This window comes from Rhinatrema bivittatum, chromosome 5, assembly GCF_901001135.1.
Source record: "Rhinatrema bivittatum chromosome 5, aRhiBiv1.1, whole genome shotgun sequence".
NCBI classification, from domain to species: Eukaryota; Metazoa; Chordata; class Amphibia; order Gymnophiona; family Rhinatrematidae; genus Rhinatrema; species Rhinatrema bivittatum.
In genome coordinates, this window is record NC_042619.1 from 368,257,912 (window position 1) to 368,276,993 (window position 19,082).

General features: G+C 44.5%; 1 protein-coding gene across 3 annotated transcripts in view; it reads right to left on the bottom strand.

Moving 5' to 3' along the window:
- The window catches only part of KIAA1211L (KIAA1211 like), a 362,116-nt gene extending 346,932 nt beyond the window's left edge, over positions 1–15,184 (bottom strand). The window contains exon 1 of one of the 3 annotated variants that reach the window (XM_029604772.1): positions 14,927–15,184. The gene's annotated coding sequence lies outside the window, so the exon portion shown is untranslated. The remainder of the gene's footprint in view (positions 1–14,926) is intronic. The other 2 variants (XM_029604771.1, XM_029604770.1) reach the window with 2 other exon arrangements.
- Between the last annotated feature and the right edge of the window lie 3,898 nt (positions 15,185–19,082).

Below are 19,082 nucleotides of genomic sequence, written 5' to 3' on the forward strand. Positions count from 1 at the left end.
TCAGGGATAGCGGTGGCTTTCTGCATGTCTAACTGGCTAATATTTATCTATTGACTTTGCTTCCAGGAGCTTATCCAACCCTTTTTTAAACTTGGCTATGCTAGATGCCTTGACCACATCCTCGGACAATAAATGCCATAGCTTAATTGTACATTGAGTGGAAAAAGAAATCTCTCTTCAATTTGTTGTAAAGCTGCAACCTGTATTTCATGAAGTGTCTCCTAGTCCTAATACGATCTGAAAAATTAAATAACCATTTCCTATTTATCTATTCCATCCCAATCATGATTTTATAAAACCTCTATCAGATCCCCTCTCAATCTCTTCTTCAAGCTGAAGAGCCTATCTTAAGTGAGCCATTCCACCCCATTTATCATTTGTGTTGCCCTTCTCTGTACCTTCACCTCAGGTGTGATCAATCAAACCATACATCTATAAAGGTAAAAGGAGTGCTAAGACAAGGCCATAGCAGACAAACTAAATGGGACCAATTTTCAAAGAGTTCAGGCTCCTAAATAAGCCTTTTTGAAAATGTACTAGGACTGAGGGCCCAAATTTAGGATCCTGGATTCATTAGGTTCTTAAATGTAGGATCCTAAGAAGTTGGTGGCTCTAGGTTCAAAGTTAGGGCAAGGAAACAATTAGCATTGATTTTCAGAACCAGGCACCTAATTTAGAAGCCTAAATCTAGGACAATTTTCCCTAAATTTAGCAGTCTAACTTTTAGGATTCTAAATTTATGTGAATTTGCAGCTGAAAACTTGGGAGGTAAGTTCAACTGAAAATAGATGCATATAAGTACCTAATTTAGAGGCTTAAATTTAGGAGCTCAGCTTTTTTTTTTTTTTGCATATCTGCCCCAATTAATTCTTTGCTTCAGTCTTTATTCAGGAGGGAGTGAGGGAAACATTTTTTGAGGGTGATTATTCAGAGGAACTGAATCACATCATAGTGAACCAGGAAAACATAACAGAGCAAAAATCAACAAAACTAAAAAGAGTAACAAATCACTAGGACTGGATGGTATATACCCCACAGTTATGAAATAATTCAAAATTGCAGACTTATTGCTAGTAATATCTCTTTCAAATCAGCTATTGAGAACTGAAGTGTGACCAACATAACATCTATTTTTAAAAACTATTCCAGGGGTGTTCTGGGCAATTACAGACCAATTAGCCCGATATTGTGGCCTGGCAAAATGGTAGAAACTAATCTGAAAAGCAAACTTACTGACCATCTGGATAATTATAGACTAATGGGGCAGAGCCAATATGGATTTAGCAAAGGAAAAAAATATAGAGGATATATACAACAGCTCTGTTTCAATTCATGTGTGACTGCACCTTGTGTGCAGTTCTGGTTGCCCCATCTTAAAAAAGATGGAGATCACGTGATGCAGTGAGGGAGGAGGATGTAACTCTCTCTCTCAGCGCCAGGCCTTCTGCATCGGACCCCATCTGCACCACTAAAGACCGTTCGGTAAAGCCAAAGATATACAGAGCTTTAGCCACTGGCCTGGGGAAGAGATCTGGCCCGGAATGTCCTCCCGCAAAGACAAAGTGAAAAAACGCCAGAAATCCTCTGAGGTGCCAGTGATGGCCACCAGCAGCCCGCCTGACTCACCGTCCGTGGCAGGGTATGCAGATATAAAATCCACGGTCTTGGAGGCTCTGGGTCTCGATATCAAATTTATATCTAATAAAGTAACTGAAATTTCTGTGAATCTGGGCAGGATTGAGGCTAGGTTCGCCGAGCTGGAGACTCGTGTGTCAGACGCCCAAAATGGCCTCCAGGCCGCGCAAGCTGATATAGCAGCCCTGCAAGCTTCGATAGAAAAACAGGCAGCCAAAATTGAAGACCTAGAAAATAGGTCTCGCCGGTCAAATTTGTGATCTATCGAGCTGCCTGAAACAGTTGATGACTGACAGCTTCCTGCAGTGCTGAAGGCATGGCTGGAAAAAGAACTGGGCCTTTCGCAGACGCATGGCAGATTACACATAGAGAGGGCTCACCGGTTGGGGCCTCGATTGCAAAACGCAGCCCAACCTCACGTTGTAGTGACAAAAATACTCAAGTATGCCCACAAGCAGGAGATATTGCAGGCGATCAGAGCCAAAAAGGGGCTGTCATACGACAACGTCACGATTTTGGTGTTCCAGGATTTTTCCACAGCAGTCGAGGCGCAACGAAGGGCTATGGCCCCTATCTGCACACAGTTAATTGCTCAGGGGATCCAGGCCACGCTGCTTTACTGTGCCCGACTGCGAGTGGCCACCGACAAGGGTATTTCCTGGTACAACACCACCGAGGAAGCAAAGGTCCTTTTAAAATCTGCAGGGCCCGAAACAACATCGGTAAAAGCAGGCCAAATGGAGCCATGACATTCTGCAGTAGTTTTGTGGGCGATGGGACAAGTTTATTTTTTCCCCTGAGCTCTTTGCCTGAAAGTTGCACGGCAATTAGCAGTTCTGTTAGCTTAGGCAGTCATGGTTTTTTTCATGTGGCTGGCTACTGCTGACTGCCCTGAGTGCTAGGGTAATATAATCGTTTATATTGCCAGATTTGGTTTGGGAAATCAAATATATCATCTTTACAATTTATATCTGTTACTTCAGTGGACTGGGAAGTTGAACATTGTCAGTTATTACGTATGTATTTCCCTATATCTGCTGTTTTATTACTGTTTGGTGTAGCCAGCATGGTAGTGTTCCCATTACTCGATATGAGACGGAGGGGGAAACGAGGGGAAAGGGAGTTCAGGAGTGGGAGGTATAGGGTGTGTGTTTATCCTGTGTTCCATTACACTTTAAGCTGTTTTCCTGATGCACCAATGGTACAAGGTCATTGTTAGGCAGTTGGGAGCCTGGGCTGGGAGGGCTCTCACTGCAGTTTAAAAAAATGTATTTTCTTCACAGTAGTCTTCTTTGGATATCATACCTAAAAATGTTAATGGTTTAGTTACTTGGAATGTATAGGGGATCAATTCGCCCATTAAGCGATTGAAGATTTTGTTGTTTAGCATTTCTCCAAGAAACACATCTTAATGATGGGGAACATGAAAAATTGCGTAGATACTGGGGGGGGGGGGGGGGGGGGGGGGGGGTTATACTATGCCTCGGCCACCATCCATTCAGCAAGAGTAGCCATCCTGGTTAATAAAAGCTTACCATTCCGAATCCATAAAGAAATTAAAGATCCCATGGGAAGATATATAATTCTGATAGCGGAACTTCATTGGGTCAAGGTCATCCTATGTAACTTGTATGCTCCCAATAATCATAGTCCCAGTTTATTTAGGGGAATATATCAGTCGCTGATGCCCCACTTAGGTGACAACATTATAACAGGGGGCAATTTTAATACAATACGAGACCCCCAATTAGATAAATCTCCCCCTCCTCGCCAAGATGCTGGATATGGCAAAGGCCCCTCTTTTTTGGAGCGCTCTCTGCAACTAATAGACGTCTGGCATATCCTACACCCAGGGGAGAAAGATTTCACCACTTATCCAAAGCACATGGCACCCTTTCTAGGCTAGACTATTTTTTGATTAGTGCCCGGACCCTGTCTAAAATGGGTACAGCTGGTATCGATGAGATTATTCTCGCGGACCATGCCCCGGTATGGTTGGAGTTTGATCATGCCAGCCCTGTTTCATGTCCTTAGCGCTATCCACACTATTTAACTAATGATGCCAAATTTCAAGAGTATTTACGGGCTAAGTGGGTGGAATACGCAGAGTCTAATGCCCAACATATTACCTCCCCTGTACTTTTCTGGTATACGGCTAAGGCTGTCTTAAGGGGGGACATTATCTCGTATACGGCCCATAGAAGGAAGGCCAAGGACCACAGGCTCCTGGCCCTGACTGCTCAATTAAATAAAGCTCAGACAGTTTTGAATAGGACCAACACGGGTTCTACTCGGGCGCAGTTTTTAACGGTACAAGGTGAGCTCGTAAGAGTTTTATGTACTACCAGTATCAGTTTTACCAACATAGTAATAAGTCTGATAAACTATTGGCCAACTTGGTATGAGCAGCTAGGGGGACTAGGTATATACCAGCGCTGCGACTGGCAGCGGGCACGATCCTCACAGAGCCCATGGCCATACTGCAGAGGTTTAGGGAGTTCTATAGTAACCTGTATTCCTCGAGGGGGTGGAATACGGAGGCCTGTGAGCGTTTTTGTTCTCAATTAAGTATCCCGGAGCTCACAGTGGAACAAAGAAATGGGCTGAACAAGCCAATCACCTTGGAGGAGGTTCTGTCTGTTATCCGAAATGCAAAACGTTTTAAGGCTCCAGGCCCTGATGGGTATAATGCTGAATTTTATAAGTGAATAGCTGAGTTAGTGGGTGTCCCATTGGTGCGGGCATACTCCGAACTGCTAGAGCTGGGCTCCTTCCCTCTTCATATGAATTCGGCCCATATTACCCTTATCCCTAAAGCTGGGAAGGACCCTCTTTTCCCAGTCATATTGCCCATATCCCTTTTGAACTTTGATCAAAAGATCCTCGCCAAAATAATGGCAGACAGGCTGGTGGAAGTGCTCCCCTCACTTGTTGGGGTAGACCAGGTCGGCTTTATGAAAAAGCGGTACGCTCTCACCAATGAGACCGGGTAGAGTGGGAGTATCTTTTCCATATCCTGTGCAAGATGGGATTTATAGGGCTGTTTTACAATGCTGTTCACCTCCTATATCATGAACCAGAGGCGACCATAACAACTAATGGTTCGAAATCACAAGCATTTCCACTTGCTAGGGGCACTAGACAGGGGTGCCCACTATCCCCCTTACTATTTATTTTGCAGCAAGAACCTTTACTTAGATCGATCCAAGGGTCCGGGGCGATAAAGGGCATACGGTTTCAGACTGTTACTTTCAAGTATGCTGCAATTGCCGATGACATTCTAGTTTTTATTACTGACCCGTGTAAGTCTCTGCTAACTCTTATTTGTTTAATATGGGCTTTTGGAACCTTCTCAGAGTTAAAATTAAATATGAATAAATCCACCGCGCTGGCATATCCCGCTGACATGCAGAACAATTGGGAGGAAGATTTCCCCTTCCAATGGGCAGGAGTCTCTTTTTATTATCCAATGGGCAGGAGTCTCTTTTTATTATCTGGGGCTTACTATACTGTGAACGCTGACAAGGCTTAACATAAGAACATGCCATACTGGGTCAGACCAAGGGTCCATCAAGCCCAGCATCCTGTTTCCAACAGTGGCTAATCCAGGCCATAAGAACCTGGCAAGTACCCAAAAACTAAGTCTATTCCATGTTACCATTGCTAATAATAGCAGTGGCTATTTTCTAAGTCAACGTAATAGCAGATAATGGACTTCTCCTCCAAGAATTTATCCAATCCTTTTTTAAACACAGCTATACTAACTGCAATAACCACATCCTCTGGCAACAAATTCCAGAGTTTAATTGTGCACTGAGTAAAAAAGAACTTTCTCCGATTAGTTTTAAATGTGCCACATGCTAACTTCATGGAGTGCCCCCTAGTCTTTCTATTATCCGAAAGAGTAAATAACCGATTCACATCTACCTGTTCTAGACCTCTCATGATTTTAAAACACCTCTATCATATCCCCCCCTCAGCCGTCTCTTCTCCAAGCTGAAAAGTCCTAACCTCGTTAGTCTTTCCTCATAGGGGAGCTGTTCCATGCCCCTTATTTTCATTTTGGTCCAACCGCTGCTTAAATTCACTAAGGATAAGCTGCTTACATGGAAAAATCTGCCACTGTCGCTGGGTGGTAGAGTTAATCTCTTTAAAATGTTTATTTTGCCAAAGTGGATGTATCTGTTCCAAACTTTGCCTATTCACTTGCGGCAAGCGGAGATAATACAGCTAGACAAAGCGCAGCGGGGGTTCTTTTAGCGAGGAAGGAAAGCCAAAATACCCTTGACCTGGCTGAGAGAGACGTGGGGACAAGGTGGGCTGGGGGTCTCAGATTTGGCTCTTTATAACCTGGCCAGTAATCTTCGGGTGGTTCGTGATTGGTTACTGGGCTCCTCCACCTTTGCTGATGTGCGGGAAGATAAAAGCGTTAGCCCAACCCTTAGATCTTAAGTTTGTATTGCAGTCAGAGGCCACTAAGCTCCCCACATTCTTAGTGCAAAATGTGCTTGTTAAGCCTCTGCGTATGTCTTGGCTTAGCTTAACCCATCTATTAAAATTGGGTAGGCTGTGCTCCAATTTGCTTCCCATCCAAGGGAACCCGGAATTCGCTCCAGGATCCCAAACAGCTGCTTTTCGCCATTTGCAACTAAAGGAGTCACACGCCTGGGCCACGTGCTGTCGCCTGAGGGTAAGATCCTGGCCTTCCCTGAGCTCTGGGAGCTGTATGGTTTTTCGGTTGGGGAGGTGTTCCCGTACTAACGACTTCAGCATTATATTGGGTCCTTATCCCCAGCGACAAAGCAAGCCTCAGCTTTCAAATCCCTTGACATTTTCTCCCTTGAAAAATCTAAAGTGCCCTCTTTGTCGGCCTACCATAAAAAGTCTCAAGCTTTTATCGGCTATTGATACCTGTTCCATTCTTGTAGAGAGGTGGAATAGTGATGGAGTTTTTACGGTAACCGGGTCTATAATACAAAAATGCTTTAAACGAGTTTCCCAAATCTTGGGGAACATGTATTACAGAGAAATGCAATATAAATTTCTCCACAGAGGCTCTCTCTCAGCCCAAGATGCGTTTCACATTAAAATATTGGCCTCTGCTGAATGTGGGAGATGTCACCTTGCGAGAGGTACGTTATATCCCACTCTTTTTGGGAATGCCCACTTATCAAGCGGTACTGGGGTATCTGGAAAACTTGCTAGATGCGAGCATTCCCCTTTCTCCTTTATGGCTGCTGTTTGGTTGCATTTCTCCGTTGCAGGTGCGGGATGCGGGAGCTCGAAGGTTTATTCGTAAAGCATGTTTTGTGGGCAAGAAAGTCATATTACTGCAATGAAGGAGGATGCCCCTCCTGCCTACTGGACCTGGCGTAACGGCCTTCATCGGATGATGCATATGGAGGCAGCGTCCTTGCGACAGTCACCGCGGCACATGAAGAAGTTCTTAAAGGTTTGGGATTGTTATATAACAAACTCTCTCTCATCGATTCCGCAGCTTGATCTTAAAATGATGGCCTTTAGTCTGAATGGCAACATTGCGGTATTGCACATCTTGGACAGAGCACTTGATGATAAATGGAACACACAAGAGACTGACCATGTTTAATGAGGGGAGGGGGAAGGGAGGGATATGGTGTTGCGGGGACAGGGGAACATTACAACTTGTTGTTATACTGTATTGTGGCGGCAGAGAATGTGTCAGAAACTCCACATTCTCTGTATTGTTTATAGAATGGAGCACAATAGGAAAACAAGGAACAGTTATTTACCCTTTCAAACTGTGCTAGGCCAAGGGGAAACTCCATGAAGCTAATAGGTAGCACATTTAAACAAATCAGAGAAAGTATATATTTTTTTTTTAACGTAGTGCACAATTAAACTGTGGAATTTGGTAACAGGGGATGTGATGAAAGCAGTTTGTATAGCAGCCCACAAACCGTGTAGATTTGGGAAAGCAACTGCTTATCCCAAGTTATGAGCAAGAAGGACTGCATCTATTCTCTGGGATCCTACTACTGCTAGGTACTTGTGACCTGGATTGGTCACTGTCAGACAGGATGCTGGGCTTGATCGACTTCTGGTCTGACCCAGTGTAGCATTTCTTATGTTTCTATCATTGGGCAGGATGAGGCAGTTGCCTCAGGTGGGAAAATCTGGGGGCATCAAATACAACTCAAAACACTCCTGTGAGTGGCCACCTCGCTTTATATACAGGCAGCAGCGTGGTTAAATGACATGCCAGCAGAGGTTTCCACACCTCACTGGCAGGAAGAAGACCTGAGTAGCAGCATGGTTTAGCGATATGCTGGCAGCGCTCGCATACCCTGGCTCCCAACCTCTACTGGAAGGACAACCACCTTACGCAGTAGCACAGTTTAATGCTATGCTAGCAAGGTACCCACCCCCCACTAGCAGGAGGAAGACCACCAGAAGGATGTGTGCGCAAGAGGGGAGGGGAAAGGGAGAAGGAAAGGAAAGGGATGTGAAGAAGGGAGTGAGAAAAAGGAGGAAAGTAGAGAAGGAGCAAGAGTGAATGGGGGATGTAAGCGGGAGAGAGTGCACCACACATACCCCCAACTATTCATGCATCGCCCAGTTCCCCGGGGGAGGGGGTAGGTAGTTTTTTAGAATCATCATCAAAAACCCTAATCAGCCACTCTTAAGAACCTTAACTCCTGCCTTTCCTTTCCCCAGCATTTCACATTACCGAACTCCTGCTCATCAAAACTCAAACTCTAAGCAGGACTCGACCCCCCTTAGTGATTTGATCCATACTGCACCTAGGTGGGGGGGGGGGGGGGGGGAAGTACCATCTCATCCACCCTCAGGCAACAGATTGACTTGAGGGCCACCCCTGACCTGAATCACCAACAGTCCAATTACATTTGCCGTACCGAGTATTCTCTCTCTTGTTTATCTCAGTAGATACTGAGAACAACTGTACAAAGGATTTCACTCACCTCATGTGCAACAGTAACAAACCTTTTTTTTTTTTGTAATGGATGATGGTGGTCCCGAGTCCAACAACCCAGGGCAAAAAGTCTGCTCCCTCCGCCAAGAAACCCCTCAGTACCATCATGGAAAATAGTTTAGCAGGCTACGTTTTCAATAAAAGAAATTGCCCCCCCCCCCCTCGATCACATAAACCAGGATGCAAACAAAACAGCAGATTTAAGCAACAAGCATGCTGCTGTCAGTTTCAGTACTCTCCTACTCCTCTTCCTCAGCTATTTAACTGGAACTCAAATCTCAATAAGAATATAGTTTATTTCGTGATATAGTTTGATTGCTTTGTACCTGTTGAACCAAACCTCTCAGTCAGTTTCTATTGTTACTGCTTATATTTTGGAATGTAAACAAATCTGAAGTGAAATGTAAACCAGCTTATCACAATTGAACAAATACTTGATAGTTTTAAACAAATAGTTAGCTGCTAAGCAATAAAACTGAAAAACCGGTTTTTGCTGATGTGTGAGAATCTGTATTCCATAGCTAATAGTTCCAATTTAGCTTAATATCTGGAAAATATTTTAAGATGACATTGGAATTACACAGCACTGCACTACACACTTTTACATAATCATATAAAACAAAAGATTTCTGTAGGTAATTAGTGCAATTTGGGTGAAGGGAAAGAATTAAAGATGTGTCAAGTTTAATATGGAATTTAAAGCAGGTGCAAGAGTATTGTGTATTTTACTTTTACAAACATTCTGCACACAAATTAGATATAGGCTAGGAAAAAAAAATGAGGGGACAGAGAAAGGTTAGACATTTTTCAGCTCTGAAAGTGAATATTTACATAGGCATTAGTATTTGAATCTCTCAATAAGTAACTGCAAAGCCTGAGGAATAAGTTCACAGAACAAAGTCCAATGTGATTTAAAATTAAAGGAAATTACAAAGTACAATCTACATTCTCCAGACAAACAATTCAACACTAACATGTTTTGATAACACTGCACCAAAATTTTTTTTTTTTTTTAAAGCATGCCGATAAAAAAAATAAAAATAAACGTAAAAGGAACAGAAGCCATTTTTAATTTCTCAAAAGCTAATATAAATGAGATGCAGGGTGGGCAAAGTCCAGGCTTGCCATTAGTATTCATGGTGATGGGCTGGACTTCCCTCCCTTGCGGTGCCCCTGCCCACCATTAAAGGACTGTGCCCTGTCCTATGATGGGGTGGTAGGAAATGTTCCACCCTTCCCTGCAGAAATTGTGAATCAAGGCTGAGCCAATGCAGTCCCCAGCTGGCCAGATCCCACAAGGGCATTAATGAGTGGAAGGGTTATTTCCCCTTCCCCCCTCCCCTTTTAATTATGGCCATGTACCCTCCCCTCATTTCCTTGCCCTGGCTTCCTTCTGCTCACCTAATGGTAATGACTCACAGGGGAGCTGCCCAGAAACTGGCTTTGGTTGAGGGCTCAGCACTGAGGAGCCTAGGATGGAGGTGAAGGCAGGCTGGCGACCATCAGCTGATTCTCCCAGGCTTTCCAGTGGGCTGTACTGAGCAGGAGAGTGAGCAGCGACCTAGTAGGGAAGGGATGTGCTCTGGTTCCCCCGCGCCCCCCCCCCCCCCCCCCCAAGGTTTGAGGTACCATTTCTGGGCATGGGGAACAGCAGGGAGTCAAACTTGGCCTGGGCGCTGGCCATAGTGTGCAGGAGCTAGAGGTCGAGGAAAGCTCAGAACGAGGGGGCAATAGGACAAGGTTAGGGCCCCGGTGAGAGAGCACGAAGCAGGCCGTCCAAATGGAGAGTTGTTGGGGGAGGGAGCAAAGTGCTGCCAATCGGGAAGGGGCTTCAGACATGAGGAACACCGATGGTGCTTCTGCAAAGGGAGAGGATCACGAGGGTGGGGTGCTAGAGGAAAGGTCAGGCTGTCACCGGGCAAAGGGAAGGAGAGTAATGTGGGTAGGTGGAGAGGTCAGAGGGGCAGAAGATGAGATGTGGATTCCAAGCGAGACTGCTTATATAAGTCTGGGATGAGTGGACGCTTGGAGTCTCAGTCCAGAGGATGTTATGGATTGGAGTGGTGGTCCAGGGTTTCCATAGAGAGCAGGGGTTCTTGAGAGGCACGAGGGGGCATTCCATTGAGGTGTGGAGGGATGCCAGAATGGTATAGCAGGTATGATCGGGGAATGGTGGAACAATGACCAGGGCGATTGCTGCAGAGGATTGGGGAGAAAAGGGAGATATCCAGGCATGGGGGAGAGAGTAGTCTTAGGTCAGAGGTTTTTGGGGCAAGGCAGTTTTTCTTGTTGAAGGTGGGCCCAGCATTTCTTCTGTTCCAGAGGATAAGGCTTGGGAGGAGGAGCCAGAGACTTCTTGGCGAGAAGCTTGGAAAGAGCACTATGAACGAGAGAAAGCATCCACAATTGAGTCCTCTACTCCCAGAACATGATGTACTCTAGCTGTAATGTTCTATTTTAAACACAAGAACACAAACCCCCGTTAAAACTCAGATACTCTCCTGCATTTGGTTGACTGATGATAACTTCCACAACCCCTGCTTACGTCACTAAAACAAAACATGCTTATCCTTTAACCCTTTAGTGCTACCATTAAAGGAAAAAAATCCCAAAAAAGTCATTATACCAGAGTACACCCACGAAAGCACAGCAAGCTCCCTACCAGTACACCCCAAGTAGTCATGCTGCAGAGAGACTAAGGATAGGGTGATTTGCCCAGTGAATAGCATGCGAGCATTTGAAAGTATGCAGTCGGCAAGGGGGGGGGGGGGGGAAAGAGACTTTTCTAATGCAAACGATAGCTCTCTGTTTACTTTCTATCAGGCCACAAGAGTTCTCAAGGAGGTACTTAAAATAATGCATCCCAGCACATGCTCCTAAGACAGGAGCTACCATTAGTGCAGCTCACACAAGTTTTTCAGGGGTTGCAATTCAGCACACTGGGCGCCGACACTCATGAGATTTCATAGGCCTCATTTTTCCCAAAATGGCTGGGCAGGGGCCAGTTGATACTGTAGATTTGCTGTGTTGAATTCTTTTAGGACTTCAGTAGGGGTTGCTCACGAAGGGGTGCAATTGGGTGGTGGGCCACTCCTTCATACACTGGGCTTTTAAAAGGAGCATCAATTCACCATTATGGAAAGCATTTGGGAATGGCAGCAGGAAACGTGAGAGTTTGGTTTGGCATTCGAGGAATGCAATATGAGCTATTGCCTGTCGTACTGGAGCAAACAGAAGTGCTGGAAGTTATGCCTATTCATTTGGCAAGGTGGGGAATGATTTGGGGGATCTTGGACCTGGCAAGATTTCACAGGAACGGCCAGGAAAGACTTATGCACATTGTTGAATTTAATGCCGGGCACGCATTTAGGATGGTCCGATATAATTGCCAGGTATAAATTCAATGATCAGCTGCTCTGGAAGCGAAGTGTTAGAAAGGTCAATATGCAGAATGGCTCCACCCATGATCCTATGGAACACTTAGAGTTAAAAATGACTGAGCCAGGGAAGGGTGTCCTGGAATCTATAGGTTAAACAGAGTTCATTTATTTCATATTGGTACTGACCTTTTCGACAACTTGCTTCAGGAAGCTTTGGAAACAGTTTTGATACAAAGCTTTAGGGCTACAGTTCTGGAAGGGGAAGGAGGGAGGGGACGAGGGTTAATCAAATGATTACCCTTGTTCTTTGGCAGGTGACCCAAGCACAGGTTTGCTATTATGTGTGAACTGGTCCAGTTCATAAGTTGAATGATAAGTATTCATGTATTTGGGAAGAGGGAGCAACATGGTCACTGACCATAAGAACATGCCATACTGGGTCAGACCAAGGGTCCATCAAGCCCAGCATCCTGTTTCCAACAGTGGCCAATCCAGGCCATAAGAACCTGGCAAGTACCCAAAAACTAAGTCTATTCCATGTTACCATTGCTAATAATAGCAGTGGCTATTTTCTAAGTCAACTTAATAGCAGGTAATGGACTTCTCCTCCAAGAGCTTATCCAATCCTTTTTTAAACATAGCTACACTAACTGCACTTACCACATCCCCTGGCAACAAATTCCAGAGTTTAATTGTGCCTTCAGTGAAAAAGAACTTTCTCCGTGCTGCGGGACATCCTGGTGGGTCATAACGACGAGGTCTCAGTGCATGGCAGTGGTCCACTGGAGCAGCTTCGAAAGCTAGGGTAGGGTGATGACAGCTTGTTGCTGGGTTGTGGTAGTATAGGCTTGGGGCAGGGGTCAGAGGGCTTCTGGGGACTTTTAGTTGACATTTTGGTTAACACTGTGTGTGGGCTTAGAATGTCTTTATGTTTACAATAAACTGCAGCTTTGTTTAAATCCTTGTAGTGGTGTGTTGTATGTTTTCTGAGAGGGGCTGGGACTGTGAGAGGAAAGCTGATGTGTCCTGTGTTCTAATGTTATCAAAAATAAAATTCTATACAATACACATTACAAAACAGAGATGCCTAAATGCAGCCTGCTACAATGAAACAGGTAATTTGTTTAAAATATTTATAGCCTGAAAATTATCCAATTAAAAAAAAAAACCAAAACCTAGTTCTATGCGAGTAACAAAATCAAACATACACGAATGAAAACCAAGGGTCTGCCACTTTCAGGCACATTTTGTGTTGGTCATGGTATCCATATTTCACAGTACTAAATTAAAAGGTGCTTGTATAATGCAAATGAGAGGAATACTTCATTTTTAAAGTATCGCTTCAATTATTTTAATACAATAAACATACAAATATTTCAAACTATACTTTGTGCTGTATGTGCATTTCAGATATTTAAAAACTCAAATGCAATGTTTCCCCATACAATATTTTTGTCAGTAAGATCTTCCAACACTAACACCAAAACAAAAATGCCATGAGCCTTGAAATACCAATTAGATTAGGAAAATAAACACTTGCCTCTGATACAGAATAAGTATAACCAAGAACAAAACACAAAAGCTGGTTTGAGACACCTGGCTTGAATAATTTCATTCTTCCCTACTGACCAACAAAAAATAAATCAATGGATCACTTAATGTGTACAAATAGCAAGAGGCATACAGTATCTAAATTAAGAAATTATTTAGAATGTTGCTCTTTCATATTAGATTTTTCCTCTGATACTGTTTAGAACTAAATGTTAAATTTAAGACATTTTCCCACCACAGATTTTTTTTCCAGTGGCAGGAAAAAAAAAAAAAAAGTAGCAATTGGAAATGTTTTTGATAAATTATCCTATATATCCAATCATAGCAGGTTCAGGATATTGAAAACAAGAAATGTTTAAGTTATTCAGTATACTTGCACTGTCACAGCTAAATACACAAAATGCAATAATCTGGGTAAGTAAGTATCTGAGTGTGCCACACAGTTGCATGAGCTGATGAGATCCATTCTCTTTTGGACTGCAGCCTGAGAGGGGAAACTTGTAGAATATGTGGGGCTACAGCTCTTCCACTGACCTCAGTGGGTAGTCAAATGTGCTATCGTCATGATCAAAGTAAAAGGAGTAAAACATCTGAGGGGAAAGAAACGACTCTAAGATGAACTACACTATATTATACAATCTATCTAAAGATACACGTTTAATTACTTACACTGTAATACCAGAAAGCTTTTCCCCCGATACCTGGTTAGAAGTACTGTAATGCATATAGAAACAAGCATTCAAATACATCTCTCCCCCCCCAACATATATAACAAAAAAAAGACCTCATGACTCCAAATACGCATTAAAAAAACAAACAAAATTAAAAAAAAAGATAATCCAAACACTTGTTAAATCCTTCCTCTTCCACAACCTGCCACTGTAAACAAGTAAGAGTGATGCAAAAGTTACACAGCTTGTAAGAGAAACTTTTCAGTTTAAAAAAAAACAAAAACACCCTACAATTTCACTCGTAAGATCTTTGAAGCAACCTTTCTGATGTCTTGGAACCGACAAGTCTAGCTCGGGAAGAGAAGGGAGAAAAGTTTCCTTGCAACAAATCTGAGCACGCCAAATTACGATGAGAGTCCGATGTTTACGGCTCCCGCACCTCCTGCGGCTGGAAGATCTCCACCGGCCGCGTCCACAGATTAATCAGACCTTCCGACAGACAGCGGAAACCTGCACCCACCGAGCTCGCGCCGGTCTCTGTGGTAAATCTCTACAATGGCCCAAGGGCAAAAAAAAACCCAAAACAACCCAGCACCGACTCCGAAAGCTAACTTCACGCCGCAGAGAAAGCAGACCACCTTTCACCCCGCCATCCTGACCCTTGAGAGATGAGCAGCAGCGCAGAGCCAAGCAGAAGAGCGTAGTCCCTTCCTTACCTGTGAACGCAAGCGGCCATCTGCCAAGTCCCGCCGGATCGCTGGAGAAACAAGAAAGGGGAAATCCCGGCGCGCGCGGCTTGCACCTGCCGAAGAGACAGGGAAGGATGGGGGGGGGTCATCTGGTCCTGCCCAGGCCGGCCCGGCGTGCACGCGCGCTCCTCTCCCTCTGTCCCTGCCCTGCGGCTGCGCCCGGCGGCTCCACGCGCCGATCCGGAACGCTGTCCGCTCCTCCGCGAGCTCCGCCTCCCCACCCAGACGCGCCCGTGCCGCCGCACCTGTGCAGCGAGAAAAACTTGAGGCCGGGCGCGTGCCCTTTGCTGGGCGGCTGTTTCTCAACCCCCCCCACCGGCGTCTTCGGAACAACTGTTTACAACTGTATTAGAAAGCTCAAGCTCTGCTTCTGAAAGGTTTGCGGCCGGGATGTGTATATATAATTTTTTTATTTTTTTTTGCATTTCCTTGGGCACTGTGCTCACAACCTAGGAATTAATTATAAGTTGGAGAATAAGGACTAACGAGACCAGGTATTTTATTTTATACTATCATTAACACACCACCAGTGAAACACTACCATGAAAATAACTAAAGTGGCTAAGAATTAAAAAAAAATGTTTTGTGAACAAACCTAGAAGACGTCCTTCCCCTTCTTTGAAAGGTTACGATTTCAAAATGCTTTGATTGCTTAGCATTTGTTGTCCTGATCACCGCCCTCACCAAGGCAGAAAAAGTACCAGAATAGAGCCTGTAGATTAGAAGCACTAGGGCTACTGATGGTGAACTCCAATCCTCCACCGTCACAAACAGGCTAGGTTTTCAGGATATCTACAATGAATATGCATGAGAAAATTTTGCATGCACTGCCTCCATTGTATGCAAATCTATCTCATGCATATTCAGTGCAGATATCCGGAAAACCTGGCCTGTTTGATGACTAGAGTTCACCATCACTGTACTAGGCTCTGGAGTCTGCGGCACTGGCATACCCTTCTTCTTAGTGCCGGCCCAGATGTCATGTCCAGTGGCCCCCTGCCATCACTGCCTCAGGAAGGATAGCAGTGCCCCTGCACCAGGAAAAAACATCATCACCAGTGCAGTGGTCTGTGAGAGAAGTAGTCTGCAGTCAGGCCTAAGGAGTAGTGCGGCCAGCACCATGGGAAGAAGCTAGAGGCCATAGTTGAGTCAGCCCCGCGGCCAGAATAGAGTTGTTCCATAGGCATGGTGGCTGAACCAGGAGGCTGTTAACTGCTGCTGCCCTGGCCTTTTCTACCAAGTTCCAGAGGAGACAAAAAAGTGAGGGAATGTGTTTGGAGTGAAAGAAGTAGTGTGTATGTGTGTAAAAGCATAGATGTCGGAATGGGGTGGCCCATAGGGGCTATGGCCTCACCAATATCTGTCCCTTCCAACAGAATTAGTGCAGGAGATCCAGGCTAGGTTGGGCAAGCAGCAGCTGTTCAGTGGCAGGAGGAAGAGAGCAACAGTGCATTTGCCATGTTCTCCACCTCTGTATCTCTGGACCCACTGCTGCTTTGAACTGCATAGGACTCTACAGCCACACTGTTCAAAGCAGCAGTCAGAACCAGGACCAGGCCCAGCCAGCAAAGGTCGGGGGGGAGGACATGCTCTGAGACACCACTGCTCTCTTCCTCCTGATCAGGGTTGGTGGGGAGGGGGGCGAGAGACAGAGCAAGAGGGGGTGAGGTGGAGTTGGGGGGTGAGAGAGGATGTGGGGGAAAGAAAAAGACCAGTAGAGGGAGGTGGTGGGGAGGAACAGAACTTGTTGGGTTGTATGTGTGGAGGGCATGACTGGTGGTGTAGGGAAGCCCAAGGCTGTAAGGTTCACCTAGGGCACCAAATACCCTTGCACCGGCCTGCAGGAAATATGAATTTTGTTTCCCCATGTGGCTTTATGTGATGCAGACTGTGCCCCTTTTGTTAAAGCGACTAGATGTCCATGCATTGGTTAAGTTGCTTTTACGTTTCATACAGGCAGGTAAGAAGCCCAGAATTGTATTATCCAGGCTAAAAAAACATGTTTATTGATTAATAGCAGTTTATGGATTTTTCCTCTAGGCAATTCATTGCCAAAGGATGTAGTTACAGCAGTTAGTGTAGCTGGGTTTTAAAAAGTTTTGGATAAGTTCCTAGAGGAAAAATCCATAAACTACTATTAATCAATAAGCAATTGTAGCTTGAGATTTATTTAATGTTTGGGTACTTGCCAGGTTCTTATGACTTGGATTGGCCACTGTTGGAAACAGGATGCTGGGCTTGATGGACCCTTGGTCTGACCCAGTATGGCATGTTCTTATGTTTGTCACAGGAAGTCCAGCCGGCAGGCTCTATAAAAGGGGTTTAGGAATTGCAGCAAGTTCAGCCATGGTCCTGGGATGCAGCAGGATGCCAGAGGTGTTTCAGACTAGAGGTGAGGGAGTGTTACAATTGCCCCTTACTCTCTTGGCTGTCGATGCCTTTCCTTTCACCTTCAACATGTACTGAAGAGTGTTATAGTGTACACAGCTGAGCCATATTGGCAGAAAAAGAACAGCCTCTTAAACATGAGGTTAAACTGTGTGGATAACGGTGGTAGGTTCTGACCATTATTAATAGGGGTTTTCTGCATGGTGTTCCTGGTACATGGCTATGTTCTACACTGTGACAGAGTCCTTTGCTGAAGACCAAGCCTTAAAGATTGAGCCAGTAAAATGAAGAGCAGCTTACACAGAATGAGAGACTAGCTGGTGTAGCCATGGATAGATAACTATCTGGAGATTCAGTATTTCAGCTGCATGAAACTTGCCTTGCAGTCCTTTTTCTATTCCTTTCTCATGTTTTCTTTTTTTTGTTTGTTTGTTTGTTTGTTTTCTTGTTTTTGTTTTTCTAAAAGCTTGACTAATGCTGGAGACTAAAGATTTTGCTAATAACAAGGAAAGTTTTCCTCACTCCCTCCCCTTGGCTGTCAGTCTTAACCTTAATAAAGAGCGAAACAGCAATAACAACCTATAGGAAAAATGGTGAACACATTCCTATTTGAGCAGGTTTTCGATTCATACAGTTAGCCCTCAGAAGGTTACAATTTTCTCAGTATCAATAAAAAGCCAGTTGAACTGTTACTATTTTTTTAATGTTTTTATTGTTTGTTATTTGAATGACTATTTTGATTTACAATGATTGTTTTATTAATTTATGAATGTACTTTATAAATCGCTTAGAAATGATAAGCAATACATCAGTTTATAAATAAATAAGCCAGTTGAAGTAGGAGCTCAGGCTTTGTTGGCAGAAGAGGAGAAAAATGACATACAGTCGTGTTTGCTGGGATGTAAACGTCATACGCATGTGAACTATGTGCAGTATAGTGTCTTAGATGTTATCTAAAAGAGTAAAAGCTCAAGGACAAGAGATCACCATATGAAGTTTGAGAAGGAAGTGCAAAAGGAATGTGAGAAAATACTTTTTTTTTTTATTCCACTTTTTGATACTTCAAAGTGGATTACATTCAGTTACCATAGGTATTTCCATGTTCCCAGAAGGTTACAATATAAGGGGGTCATTTACCGATCTGCGTTAGGTGTTTACTGCATGGGAAATGCCTTGCAATAGTGATACTGCATGATATTTTAAATACTGTGTGCTGTTTTCCACCCAGCAATGCCAAAATGGCAATGAGCTGCTTTTGCGCAAACAGATGCAAAGTAGCTCATTACTAGGCAGCTCCTTAATTCTCAAGTTGTGTTATTTTCATAAAAGTTAGCTGCAGCTCTGGAGTCGTAGCTTAACTTTCCCTGGGAACATCAGGACACTAACTGGCTTTCCGATGCTCTCAGGGCAGCAAATTAAAGGGCCCGAGCAACTGGAAACCTACACACACACACCCCCCCCCCCCCCCTCCAAGTGTAAAAAACCTCCAGATGTTTTGTGAGATCGCCCGTCCTATCCCTCCACCACCTCTAGAGGCGACCCAAATCAAAAACGTTTTTTAAAAGTCTTTCTATGCACGGTGCAGGCCGCTTCTCCCCCTTTCCAATCTGGCCTCGTTGTCACAATTTCTGCCTCTGGACCTCTCCGTCCACCCCCAGGCCTCCAAACTCCTACCAGATCTCCAGACCCTCTCCCCAACCCTAGCCCTCTCCCCCCGCCCCGACTTTCCATGGTC